Below are 13,203 nucleotides of genomic sequence, written 5' to 3'. Positions count from 1 at the left end.
GAAAGACCAAACTCCACCAATGATACTGTTGCAGGAGTGGATTAGTCCCTCGGGGCTGAAAATTAAATAAAACACAATTAGATTTTAAAACAGCCTCATACCCTGTGAACACGCTACATGCACATCTTGTCACAACAAGTCACAGTTTAACTGTAACATTTTAGTTCAGGAATTCAGTTCAGGAAGTTTGAACAAAACTTCCCAAGTATCATCCTTGAATGATACTAAACCAAAATAATGGTTTACTTATTGTCAGTTTCTGTGTTTTTGTCCATATTCACACTGTATATATTTACATTGAAAAAAACATTCTGCTCTAAATCAGACTATCTGAATTTAATTTTAAAAATCTATTGCAACCAACTAAACACTTGTACCCTCGTCCTCTCCTTCCACGTGTTTGAGAGAATCTATGGTGGCTGTGAAACTTGTGAAAAATGCACAAGGCCAATTTTTGGTTTGACCCTTCTATTAATAGGAAGGGCTTATTCTAATGTACCAAAAACACAACGATTGTTCGTTTAAGGTAATTATACACAAATGAAAAGATAATTCTGAATATTATATTCCACTTCTTCCAATTAATCCTCTGAAATCAAACACACCAACGCTGATGCAGTGCTCGGACCGTCTATTTGTCCTCTATAAAGGAGACTATGTAGTGAACAAGTTATCAGTCCGAACTGATCTTTTCCACTGTTTGGTCCACTATATTTAAAATACTCACAAGACAACCAGAGTCAAGAGTGTGAACAGACATATTTGAAAAAAATGCAGAAATACACAACAAATTCTCAGACTGAACATTGTACAGCAATTAACTTCTTTTGATAAATGTTTCCGTTTCTCTGTGATCATTTCCAAGCCAAGAACAATTTATAATGTAAGAATCATGATAATGATATATGAAATGATGATATATATACATATCGTAAACACTTAATGTCTATGCTTTTTATTTTAACAAAGTTACCCGTGCTCAATTTAACACATTATAATACTGTAAATTTGGATTCAAGTCGTTCTGCAAGTAAATGTTACATCCTGACTATGCTAAATACAGAAAGGTCTGGTCTTGAGAGGATTTCTGATGAAGCTTTCAGCAGCCACTTACCTCCGGCTATTTCATCAGCTTGGCTGAAATCCACTCGCAGATGCTGTTAATCATGTGATGGTTGTTCTGTCCTTTCTCAATTCACTTTCTCTCTAGGATTTCTCTTCTGTTTCTCTCTTAATCTTTGCATCTGTAATGTGCCGGCTGAAGAAGGTGAGTTTGCCTCTTAAGCCTTAATATACATCAGGGATCCCTACACACACACACACACACACACACACACACTAGTAAATACACACACCCAGAACCCTCCTCTCCCGTCCACAAACCAGACCACCCCAGCAGAGAGTTACAAGATCCTCAAATATCACCCCCTCCAGCACAAACACACACACCTCCCGAGAGACACAATAACCCCCCCCCCCCCCCCCTCCCTATCCCACCCCCACCCTCCACCCCACTCCCCAAACACACACACAAACCCGAGACACACAAACAGACATGCAAACATCCCCATAGGCTGCCTATTCTCTCTGAGCACAGACACGGGCGCATCCAAACACCTACAGTCCACGGATAGGTGCAAACACAAGTGTTCTCAGTGTCTCACATATTCAAACATGCAGTGTTTACAGTATTCAAATGTAACAACCCACACGGAGGACAAATAACATTCATTGAGTATCAGCGTAGTGAGCCGTCATGAATACACTGAAAGGCCTTCAATCGATTGATCACTACATTCCTGCTGGAAACTAGAACACTCCCAAGTTTTCAGATAAAAGTAGAACCTGTAACCTGCAGCCACAAAGAAGCTGATACTTCTCAGCAAAAGAAACGTATTCAAATTATTTTCAATTATGTGTTGCATCATTAAATTACATTAGCTGGAAATAAGCAATACAATCACTGCAATCTAAGTAAGAAAGTAGGGAATTAACTTATTTTTCTTTAATCTGGTTATCAAACTGAGAGTGGGTTTTGCTGTACTCCTTCGAAAACATTGAAAATAATTAATTTACCCCCAAAATGAAGTCTGCCTCGGAGTGAAAATGACCATGGAAAAAAAACCTTGGTGTCATGGATTATAGTGAGAGCCCGGGTAGTGGACGTAATCAGTGCATTATCTCAAGTACAATTCTGAGGTGCTTTACTTCAGTATTTTGTACAAATTTATACTTTTCATACATTTATACCACAATATTTCAGAGGGAAATATTGTCTAACCCCGTTTCCGAAAAAGTAGTGACACTGTGTAAAATGTAAATAATAATAAAAGGCAATGATTTGCAAATCTCATAAACCCATATTTAATTTCAAACAGACCAAAGAAAACATATTAAGTGTTGAGACTGAGACATCTCATCGTTTTATTTAAAATATATTCTCTTTTTGAATTTGATTACAGCTACACGTCTCAAAAAAGTTGTGACTGGGGCATGTTTACTACTCTTTTGCATCACTTCTTATTTTTACAACACTTGTAAATGTTTAGAAACTGAGGAGACCAGTTTCTGTAGTTTTTCTATTTAGACGTTGTCCCGTTCTTGCCTTATATACAATTTCAGCACACTCATTTGTTCGGGGTCTCCTCTGTCGTAGTTTTCGTTTCATGATGCACCAAGTTTTTTAAATTGGAGACATGTCTGGACTGCAGGAAGCCAGTTTAGCACCCGGAGTCTTCTGCTGCATGCTGTTGAAATATGTGCAGAACGCAGTTTACAGATTTGTGTCTGTTTTTAATGCAGTGCTGCCTGAGGGCCCGAAGATCACGACCAGCAAATATTGGTTTTCAGCCTTGTCCCTTGTATACCGAGATTTCTCCAGATTCTCTGAATCTTTCAATAATATAATGTACTGTAGATGATAAAGTCCCCAATTTCTTTGCAATTTTACGTTGACGAACATAATCCTTAAATTTCTGTGCTATTTTTCCATGCAGTCTTTTCACAGAGTGATGAACCTCTCCACATCTTAAAAGCTGAGAGATTCTGCCTCTCTGAAATGCTCTTTTTATACCCAATAATGTTACTGATCTGTTGCCATTTAACCTAATTAGTTGTGAGATGTTCCACCAGGTGTTTTTTTTAATCTTTACACAACTTTTCCAGTCTTTTGTTTCCCCTGTCCCAACTTTTTTGAGATGTGTTGCTTGCGTCAGATTCAAAATATAAGCACATATTTTTCATAAAACTCTTCACCCAAAGAAAAGAAAATTTCTCAGTTTCAACACTTGATATGGTGTCTTTGGTCTATTTGTAATTAAATATGGGTTTATGGGATTTGCAATTCATTGCATTTTGTTTTTAGTTACATTTTACACAGCGTCCCAACTTTTTCAGAAACAGGGTTACTTGTTACTCCACTACAATTATCTGATAACTGTATTTACTGGTTACTTTTACAGATAAAGATTGTATAACCCTATAATGAGCATATTACAAATCAGTTAACATCCATCCTGTAAATTAAACCACCCTGCAGTATGAAAATGAGTAGAATTAGCTCTACTGCAGACAGCTACATAATGTGCTTTTTACATGTTATATATGAGTACTTTACAGCAAAGAACTCTTGTGGTATTCCTGCTTTGACTTCAGTAAAATGTCAGATTACATGTATCACTGTCTGGAAGCATTTTGCTATTAGTCCTATTGGACCGCATCATTTCAGGCCTGAGGGCTTCTTTCTTTTACTTGCAAATTGTCTTCCTTGCAGAACATTTTGCAAGTACAGGCATGTAAACCAATATGGCCACTTGGAGAATGAAGTATGAGTTATTTTTTGGATAAGTGGATACGGAGTGGAATATAAATCAACTTATTTTCCCACTGAGCAGTAACTGCCTGTAACTTGCTATTACAGTAAATGCTTTTGCAATGGTCTACTTAATTGTTATGCAATTTTTTTTTTTTTTTTTTTTTGGGGGGGGGGGGGGTTCAGTGGTATCTGGACACTATGGCCAAAAAGTTAAATTCAGTTTCTGTATCAGCTGTTTTTCATTTGCAGATCCCGCTGGCTTCTGGTTTATAGTGCCATTAAAGTTTAGTTCACAGCTGCAGCTTCTTCCAGGGCTCCACCGTGACAAAATATCTCTGCTTTAAAAAGCCTCTTTGTGTGTCTCCTCATGAAACAGTCCTTTAATCTCTGAGCAAACACTAAACTTTTACAGTAGGACATAAAATGATGAATATTTTTGATGGTGATAGTGGATTGATGAGAAGAAACAAGAGACAAAAGAGAGATGCATTAAAGCAGCTGTTTGGTGTCCTCACCTCGAAACTACCAGTGAAACAATATTTTGTTACCACACTGGGCAAAACATTATTATTGTTATCATATAGAATTTAATTTCAGTTATGATTTCTCTGAAAAGTGGATATTAACATGCCTCCTGAATTCACCTTCAGAGACGATAGTAAAAGGAGTTTTAGACACATTTTGGCTTTTCTTTTAAGTATTAAGGGTGTCTTAACTGCTGTTAGCCTTATATGTAAACTGAACCATTGGCTGGACGGATTGATGGATGAATGGGTACTGTAGGTCAGCATGGAGTTACAGTGTAAATAGAGAAGACGTTCGGATAGTAAACAGGAAGTGTTTGTTTCCACAGAGGTCATGCTGCCATCAGCCTGTTGTTATGGGAACAGATGTTTTTAAAAAACATTCCTCAGTCTTTTCTCTCTCTAGAAACACACACACACACACACACACACACACACACACACACACACACACACACACACACACACACACACACACACACACACACACACACACACACACAACTTTACTGACTCAGAAGGAAATAAAGGCAGAGTAAATACAGTCATTTCCTTGAGAAGAAAACTGCAGGCTGAGTGTCACAGTGGGAAACAACAGGGGCAGGAGGGCACTGCTGCTGAATAATACAGGTCAGAGCAGATGAACGAGTCATTTAAGGCGCACAATTAATCAAACATCTGGTTGCCATTTTTAGCAAAGAGGACAAAATAAAGTAACTTTTCTGAAATATGCAGACATCACATCACATTTTAACATTTAATGTGTCCAAATAATAAGTACTCTTCCAGATTTCTTTCATACTGAGCACTGTTTCTTCGGATTTCATTAAAACTCACTACCAGAAGGGTTTTGCTTTTGTGGACGTATTTGGCTTTTTTTTTATTATTATTTTTAGGCCAGGCAGGCTCTTAAATTTTACAAGACTGTAATACTCTTTGGGTTTCAACAAAGTTTTGATGCACAGCCTGAGCTTCCACTGCCCGACTCACAGGTCACGGACTTCGTCGCTTCAGAAAGGTTACTCTTATGAATTTCTTTTTTCTCAAAAAAGTTTGAATTAAACGAAGTGACAGTAAACCAAAAAGACAAAACAGTGGAAGCTCTATTTTTTACCCCACAAACCCTACAGGGGGCCTTGGATTGTTTCGAAGACTTGTATCTTACATTTTGAACTAAGATCATTTTCCTCATATGCAATGAGCCCTTCACAAGATGCAATGAGACACTGAATCAATTTACAGTTGAATAAAAATGTAAAAATGCAAAGTTTTCTTGCTCATGCTGTTGAAGTAGCTTTCTGTTTGCATTCCTGTAATCACATAATGTCACAGTTAGATTGGTTTTTTTAGGGTTTACTCAGGAAGATTTATGATGGGTTCTGCTTTCAAATGATGTTTAGCTGTTCAACTCTGGATTCACATCCAGCTGCTGCATGTTTCCAGTTAGTTCATGGAGTTGGTAATGTCTCATAATTATTGGTCTGGGAACTTCACTGTTCCTGTGAGTGAAACTGGGCCTGGTTAATGGCTTTTCAAACATGGCAATGGTTTGTCTACTTGGGAAGGAAAGAAGATAAGGATTTGCATAATATGCCTAAAATGGTATGAGACACACAGATGTTGTCTCTTCACTTAATTTCTATGTGTCAACATTGTTAATGATATTGACTGATATGTTTGTTGTTTTTCACTATACTATGAAATATGTGGCTGGATGTGACAATACAATTACAATGTTGTAATCATTAGGTGAATGCAAATATTATTCTGCCATCCCCCTCCCCATCCCCCTGTACGTTCAACCAGCATCTGTGATCTTAAACCAACAATTACACAAAATGTCGATTTGGATAAGTGCTTCATACAAAAATTAGGCAACATATTGCTTCATTTTACTAAATAATCACTCTTTAACATAGGATTATTCATAATTTCCTTGCTCTTTCCTTGCCAAGCACATCCACAACGAGCAAAAGAACGTTTTATGTTGTACTTCCTGCATTTCCCCAGCCTCCTTTGCCATGTCAGTGCCCACACTGTTCCGTGAAGCAGTAAAACTACACTGCTGTCGAAAGTCCAACATGTACTTCAGCTGTGCTCCATCGTAAAATGTAATTTACTGGGGTTTATTTCCTGCACATACAGTATTTAAATCTTGGATTATATCACCCGGTTACATATAAAAACTTAATAATACAACTGCCACATCAGAAATTGCACAGTGGTGATGTGGAGCGAAATGGGATTTTGCAGGAGTTTAAGTGGAGATTTTTTAAATAAACTGTAATCTCCACATCCCTGTATTACGTCTGAGTAAGAGATGGTGCTAGATGCTTTAAAATAAATTTTACTTTTGATTTTTATGTTCACAAGAAAAGATGACTTTTTTTCCCAACTGAACTACATGAAGAATTTATGAAGACCTCAACATTTAAATGACAACTTTAAATAGTTTTTATTCTCTGTGTGAAGGGAGTACATTGATCATTGACCAGTAAATATGTTAATATGAAGTATTTGTAGGCTATAGTAAGGTAGTTAAATTTGTATGAAAAAAGAAGGAAACTCAATGTCATCTCGTTGGAACCCACATCCTATTGTCATAGTGATGACCGACGTGTTCAGCTGCTTCTATAAAAGCAGTTCGCAAAGTTCTGATGTCATTCGGCACCTGAGTCTTACTGACAGAAGCTGAATTATTGACAAGCGCAACTCTTTAACTGTCAAAGTTTTAAAAAAAAAATTAAAAGTAAAAAAAAAAAATTCAGTTTTGCCTTGAAACCCGAAAGTGAGAAAGCAGCTATTCAAGTTAATCAAGCATGGCCTCCATCTTCCGCCGTGAGAAACACCTGCTGACCGTCGGCATCCTCCGTTTGCTGGATGACTGCTATGGTAAAACCCCACAGAGCAAGCCTAGCTAAGGCCAGCAAGCCAAATTAAAATATTTTTTTACTGAACATCTATATCGAATAAGTCACAATGTAAAACAGTAAGTCAAATAAAATAATAAATAATATTTAAAATCATAAATATGAGTCATTTTATTTGGTTTGTTGAAAAATATTTCACAAAAACATCATTACATTTTTACACCCACTTTAAAACTTATTATTTCAGAGTAAAATGATCAGAAACGATGGATTCTACTAAAATTGAACCTGCCAGTTGAATTTTTTTTTTATAAATATTGATGTTTTATTTGTGAAAAACAGTTTTTTCAACTTGGGTAAAGTTGTCGAGTTTAACATTGAAAGTATACGACAAAGATGGCGACTGGGCCATTTTTTGTAAAATCCTAAAAAAAATTGGGGTGCTGCATGCACCATGGAAACGACGTTAGATATGGGACAAGTCGGAGGCCGACGTCTGGCGTCAGCGTGGTCGACCTCGGCGCATATGAGTGGCTAAGGGAACATGTTTTCATAATTAACGCTAGATTGAAATGTATCCGGTGGTGTTAGAGCACCAAGTCCAGGCTCTGACATTTAAAGTGTCTGGATTTATTAGAGGCGTTGCAGTCACAGTTAACGGTAAAGTTATAGGAATAAAAGTTCAGTCAGTGGTGGAAGAAGTAGGCTATTCAGGTCCTTAAGGCTACTTAAGAAAAAATGCCAATACCACAAAGTAAAAATACTCTATTACTAGTAAAAGTCCTGCATTCAAAACCTTACTTAAATAAAGTTACGTGACTAATGTCAGCACAATGTAGCACACTTAAAGTATGAAAAGTATCCTAAAACTACACACTATGCAGTAAATGCTCGCTGTCAGTGTTTTACTTTACTTTATATCTGATGTTTCTGGATTAAAATTGCTGCTTTTTTGTGCATTTTACTTCTGCAGTTATTTAAGGTAGTGCTAATTTAAATTACTTCCTCTATTGTTGGTTAGTTTAAACTACAGTAATCCATTATAGTCTATAAGATTATTGCAGTGCAAAAAAAACAACGAGTATAGACAACAGTCCCGTTTTCAGCTTTGTGACATCACACAGCTGACCCATGAGGATTTTATATAACCTATTTCAGCTCAAAAATGGGGAGAATTTTCTCACCTAATCCAGGAACATTTAATCCTCCCAAAATGTCAATTCAAAATCTCAAAATTTGGAGATACATGGTTTTCATTGGACTAGAAGCAGATGAAAAGTTGTTTTCCAAAAAGTAACATGCAGCTGAACCTGCAAGTAAAACCTGAAGTGGAGTAAAAAGCACAATGTTTACCTCTGAGATGTAGCTATAGTCAAGTACAAGTAACCTATCACAAATTTCAAGTCAGATACAGTAGTTGAGTAAATGTACTCAGCTACATCCCACTGAGTTAAGTGTCCCACTTTTAATCCTCTGCACACTATCAGGGGATTAATGGGCTTGGACCTCCGTCAATTATGATGTAAAATAAGGCGATGTAAAAAAAAAAATGAGGTCCAGATGTTTTCACAGTTGGTGCATGGTTTAATTACCGTTACATATTATGTGGCTACCGTATGCAGAGTGTTGTTACTGTGGCCAGGTGACACAGCTCTGTGCATCTGTCTAGTGTTTAATTAGAAAAGTTATATATATTTTTTTTTTTAGTGGCTCAAGACTTGTGGTAGTGTGAATTTTCTCACCAAGTCTCTTTTTGAATTCATAAATTAAAGAATTTTATAAACTGATATGGGGTGCAACCATTACTTAAAGACTGTTGCTGTACTAAAATAATTATAAAAGCAGGCATACAGTGAGTGTTAAATATGAATAGCATGTGACTATTATTGGTGGACTTTTTAATTTTGGTCCCTCAGTAAAGTTGATAATAAACGTTACCATTTGTCTTCATTTATCACACACACTGACAAACACCGCCGTCTGCTGGGAACATGGAGCGTTGATCTTGATTCTTTTTAAATCTCTCCCCAGCACATCAGTCCTTTCAGTTCATTTTTGCTTTAAAGTACTTACATTTCAAATATTTATTCATGTGACTATTATTGCTGGACTTTTTAATTTTGGTCCCTCAGTAAAGTTTACAATAAATTTCAAATATTTATTCATGAAATATTTCTAGACCATGACATCAGCGTCACGGTGAAAGAAGAATTTTCTTCTTTTTTTTGTAATCAATTTTTTATTGTCACGTTAACAACGGTGTAAAAATTAGACAGATTTCATGTCACGTTTTACTGATTTTATTCATGTAGTAGTGAGAAATCTTCACATTGTTCCTCACAGTCATGTGACTCGTGTTCCTTGTTTGTTCTTTCCAGACGGACAAGTCCTCATGTCTTGTCCTGTGTCGCTTCACCAAAGAGTCTACGCAGTGTGCACCGACTCCCAGGAAGAGGAACGCTCCTGAGGAAGAGACATGCAGCAGAACGTCTCCACCTCCAAAAGGCCTCAGAGTGTGACGGGATGCTCTGACGGTTCTCATGAACACATTACGAGATCTGTTCATTCCTCAAGGAACTGCAAGCTGCAGACTCTATCATGACACTTTTGGTCGATCCCTTCCACCTTCCTAATGCCAGTTTTGGACTCATAGGCTTGGAGGGATCACTTGTACATATGATTGACTCTTTGTATTCTGCATCTGGCAGATTCACAGAAGACATTTTTTTATTTCTTGAAGCCAGCCTGTGCGTCTGGCCGGGCTGGTGAGGCCCCTGGTAGCGTCTTGCACCAGGGCCCCTGACTAAGATTGTTGATTGTAGAGCACCGGTCAGCGTTTTTGGTGCATCTTACACCTTTCTTTATTTCTTGGAGCTGACCTGTGTTTTTTCGACATGCTGGACAGCCCAGCAGAGCTACGAGGAATTCACTGCTGAGAACCCATTTAAAGAAGATTCAAGTGTCTTCAGGATCAACTGGGAAATCTCAGCTGCCTCTTAAATCAGTGTGTGTTGAGACAGTCTGCCTGCAGTTCAGATGGATTTCTTCAATTCACAAAAAAGCCTGACTGTGTTTTCTTCAGCCAAAGACACATCCGGCTTTGCTTCATTTTGCTGACTCGTCATCAGTCCAGATGAAGCTTCGGACTTCAGTCTGAGTGAAGAATGAGGTTTACAGCTGAGAAGATTCAGCAGCAGAGACAGAGTCAGAGCCACAACACCACTGATCCACAGATGACTGCAGAAAGCCTGTGTGTGTGGCCGGGCTGGCCGGGCTGGCCGGGCTGGCCGGCTGCCTGGTAGCGTCTGGCACCAGGCGCCTGAGGACATGAGACACCATATGAATGTTCAGTGGAGTGCACGGGTCAGCGTTGTCAGTGTGTCTGGCACATTTCTTTATTTCTTGGAGCTGGCCTGTGTTCGAACCCCCTGGAAACTATGGTGAACTCTGCTGCTGAGATCCCTTAAAAAAAGATTGATCTGACACGACACCAAGAATGAACAAATTAGTAAGTAGTTGTTTACAAAGACTCTTAATATTAAGTATATTGTGTTTATGGTGTATAAAATATGAAATACCTGAAGGTCTTAGCTGTTGTCTTTTTTTTTTTTTTTCAGATGTTTGTCTTTAGAAAGAGAAGAACAAGACAAGAATTAGAACCATCTCAGTTGTCTCTTTTTGTCATTTGTTTTATAGAGTGGGACAAACAATTTAACAGAAACACCTACAGACTACGAGCAGACGACAAAAGAAGAGAAGCAGACAGCACGAACTGCCTTCTCTCATTTAAAAATTATACATTTATTCCATTTTATTTTCAGTATTTCTCTATTCATCAATGTTTGTTGTGTTCACATGACTGCTGGAGTTATTAACTGTTGTTCCCTCATATCTGTCATTTGTTTTTTAGAGAGAGAGAAGAGTGCAGAGGAGCCTGAGACGAGACAAGAGGACGACAAACATCTTATTTAAAAAGGTAAGTTTGAACTCATTCTAAATTATTATCAGGAAACACAGCAGGACATTTAATTTAATGTGATTTCAGTTGTTTTTTGTCCCACGCCACCTTCCTTAATTTGTCCTCGTTTGTTAACGTTTTTGTCAAGTTTGGTCTCGTTATTAAATGAATACAATTTTAAGAGCAAAAACTGCATATTCTAAGTTAATATCAAAACTCTGGATAATAATTAAGATCATTCCTCTGGCTGCTGAACCTGTTAATTAACTGTTATCTCTCCTTTTCTACCATTTGTCTTTTAGAGAGAGAAAGAAGACGAGAAGAGAAGGAGACAATATAAACAGAACTCTCTCCTTTAAAAAGTATAAATAGATAAAAGAATGATTGTCGGTATAAAAACATAATGAAACAACTTCGTGCCACATCAGAGGTTACATACTGATGATGTGCAGCAGTGGAGAATTTTAAATGAAAAGTAACCTCTGCTTAGATCCCTGCAGGAGACGTCGGAGTACGAAGTGGGTCCAGATGCTTTGGAATTCATTTAACCGTTGATTTTATGCGAACAATAAAGGATGACTTTCTTCTTCAGAAACACTCACATCCTGCTAGATCTGACCCCTATCTAATATAACGTTATCAGACCCACCTAATAGTTTTTATAGTCTCCAAATTCACCAAAATCTGACAATTTACCTGACATCATCCCAATCATATGCAAATTTTTTCAGAATTATATTTCCAACATTTTGACTTTTAGAAGCGTTTCAAGTGTCGACAACAAAAACTACTCCAGTCTTGACTTTTTCCCCAAACTTCACCAAAATTCACCCATCCATCCAAGTCAGTCGCTGTATTTGTGAAAATATGCAAAATCACTTAACATGTACGACTCCACAAATCTTCATTCAAATGCTCCCAAAACTGACCGAGACAGTCTTTCGATATGAGGTATCATTTTCAAAAGGGTTGTTTTGGTAAAACTGTGAGTCTGCAGTGATATTCAATATCTTCCTGTAATTTGTACTCTATGGACAACATTTTTTTTTATTTCCCCAAACATCTGATTAAACTTCACCAAAAGTTTGAACCATCAATCCCGACCTTGCCGAAGAAGCAGTGTTACGTGTTGAACTAACCCACCTGTCGGTTCTTCAGCGCTGAAAATAGTCCGGTTGGTTTGCAACGTTGCTTCAGAGCCGGAAATGACTCCATCACGACGGGAGTCCGAGTCCCGCTGAAGGTAGGAGGTGTGATATCTCAACTAAAAATACAAAATGCACACACACACACTGATAACCAACCAAAAGGCGCCAAATAAATAAAAACATTTTAAAACCAAATAAAAAAGCAAAACTACCTCGAACCTAAAAAGCAATGACACAAACTCAAAAACAAATTGTATAAACACCAAAAAAAACAAAACATGTCTGTAAACTTAAAAACATGCAAAGTAAAAAAAACCAAACTTTTGTGCATCTTCCAGAGACAGACGTGCGAGTGTGTTGAGAACCTATTTTGCACATAGCTAGCCAGCTTGAGAGATTTTTGTTATTGGTTGATGTTAGCAGTTAGCTCTCTGATACATAAAGGCACAAAAATTATATAAAATAACAACGGGAAAAGAAATAACTTCATTGATCCTCAAGTCATAGCCTCAATGCACAATGTCAGTAAAGCTCTTTCCCGTGGTGCAAAATGTCCGAGGTTCATGTCCCGCTTCAAACAAACATGCAGGATATTAAGTGGTATTTTCTTAAGTCCATCCTTACAATTAAATGATTATTTTTTAGATACTTGACTGTGAAAATGCTTTTTAAAATCAGCTTTATTGTTCATTTTTGGTTTTGAAGATTCAACTTATATTTGTGAATCATTCAAAATGAATTTGATATTGACCAATTTCTTGGATTTCTGCCTGAACTGCCACAAACTTCACCCCCAAAATCCCATTAATACATTTTCAAAAATTGACTTTTTAACATGAGATAATGCAGCGAACCTCAGTTACTGTTAAGTACCTGAGAGTGGCTGAAG

This window comes from Embiotoca jacksoni, unplaced genomic scaffold (genome assembly GCF_022577435.1).
Source record: "Embiotoca jacksoni isolate LCO1_2020_lvr unplaced genomic scaffold, fEmbJac1.0.p SCAF_3, whole genome shotgun sequence".
Lineage (NCBI taxonomy): Eukaryota > Metazoa > Chordata > Actinopteri > Embiotocidae > Embiotoca > Embiotoca jacksoni.
Note: the sequence above shows the minus strand (reverse complement) of the source record.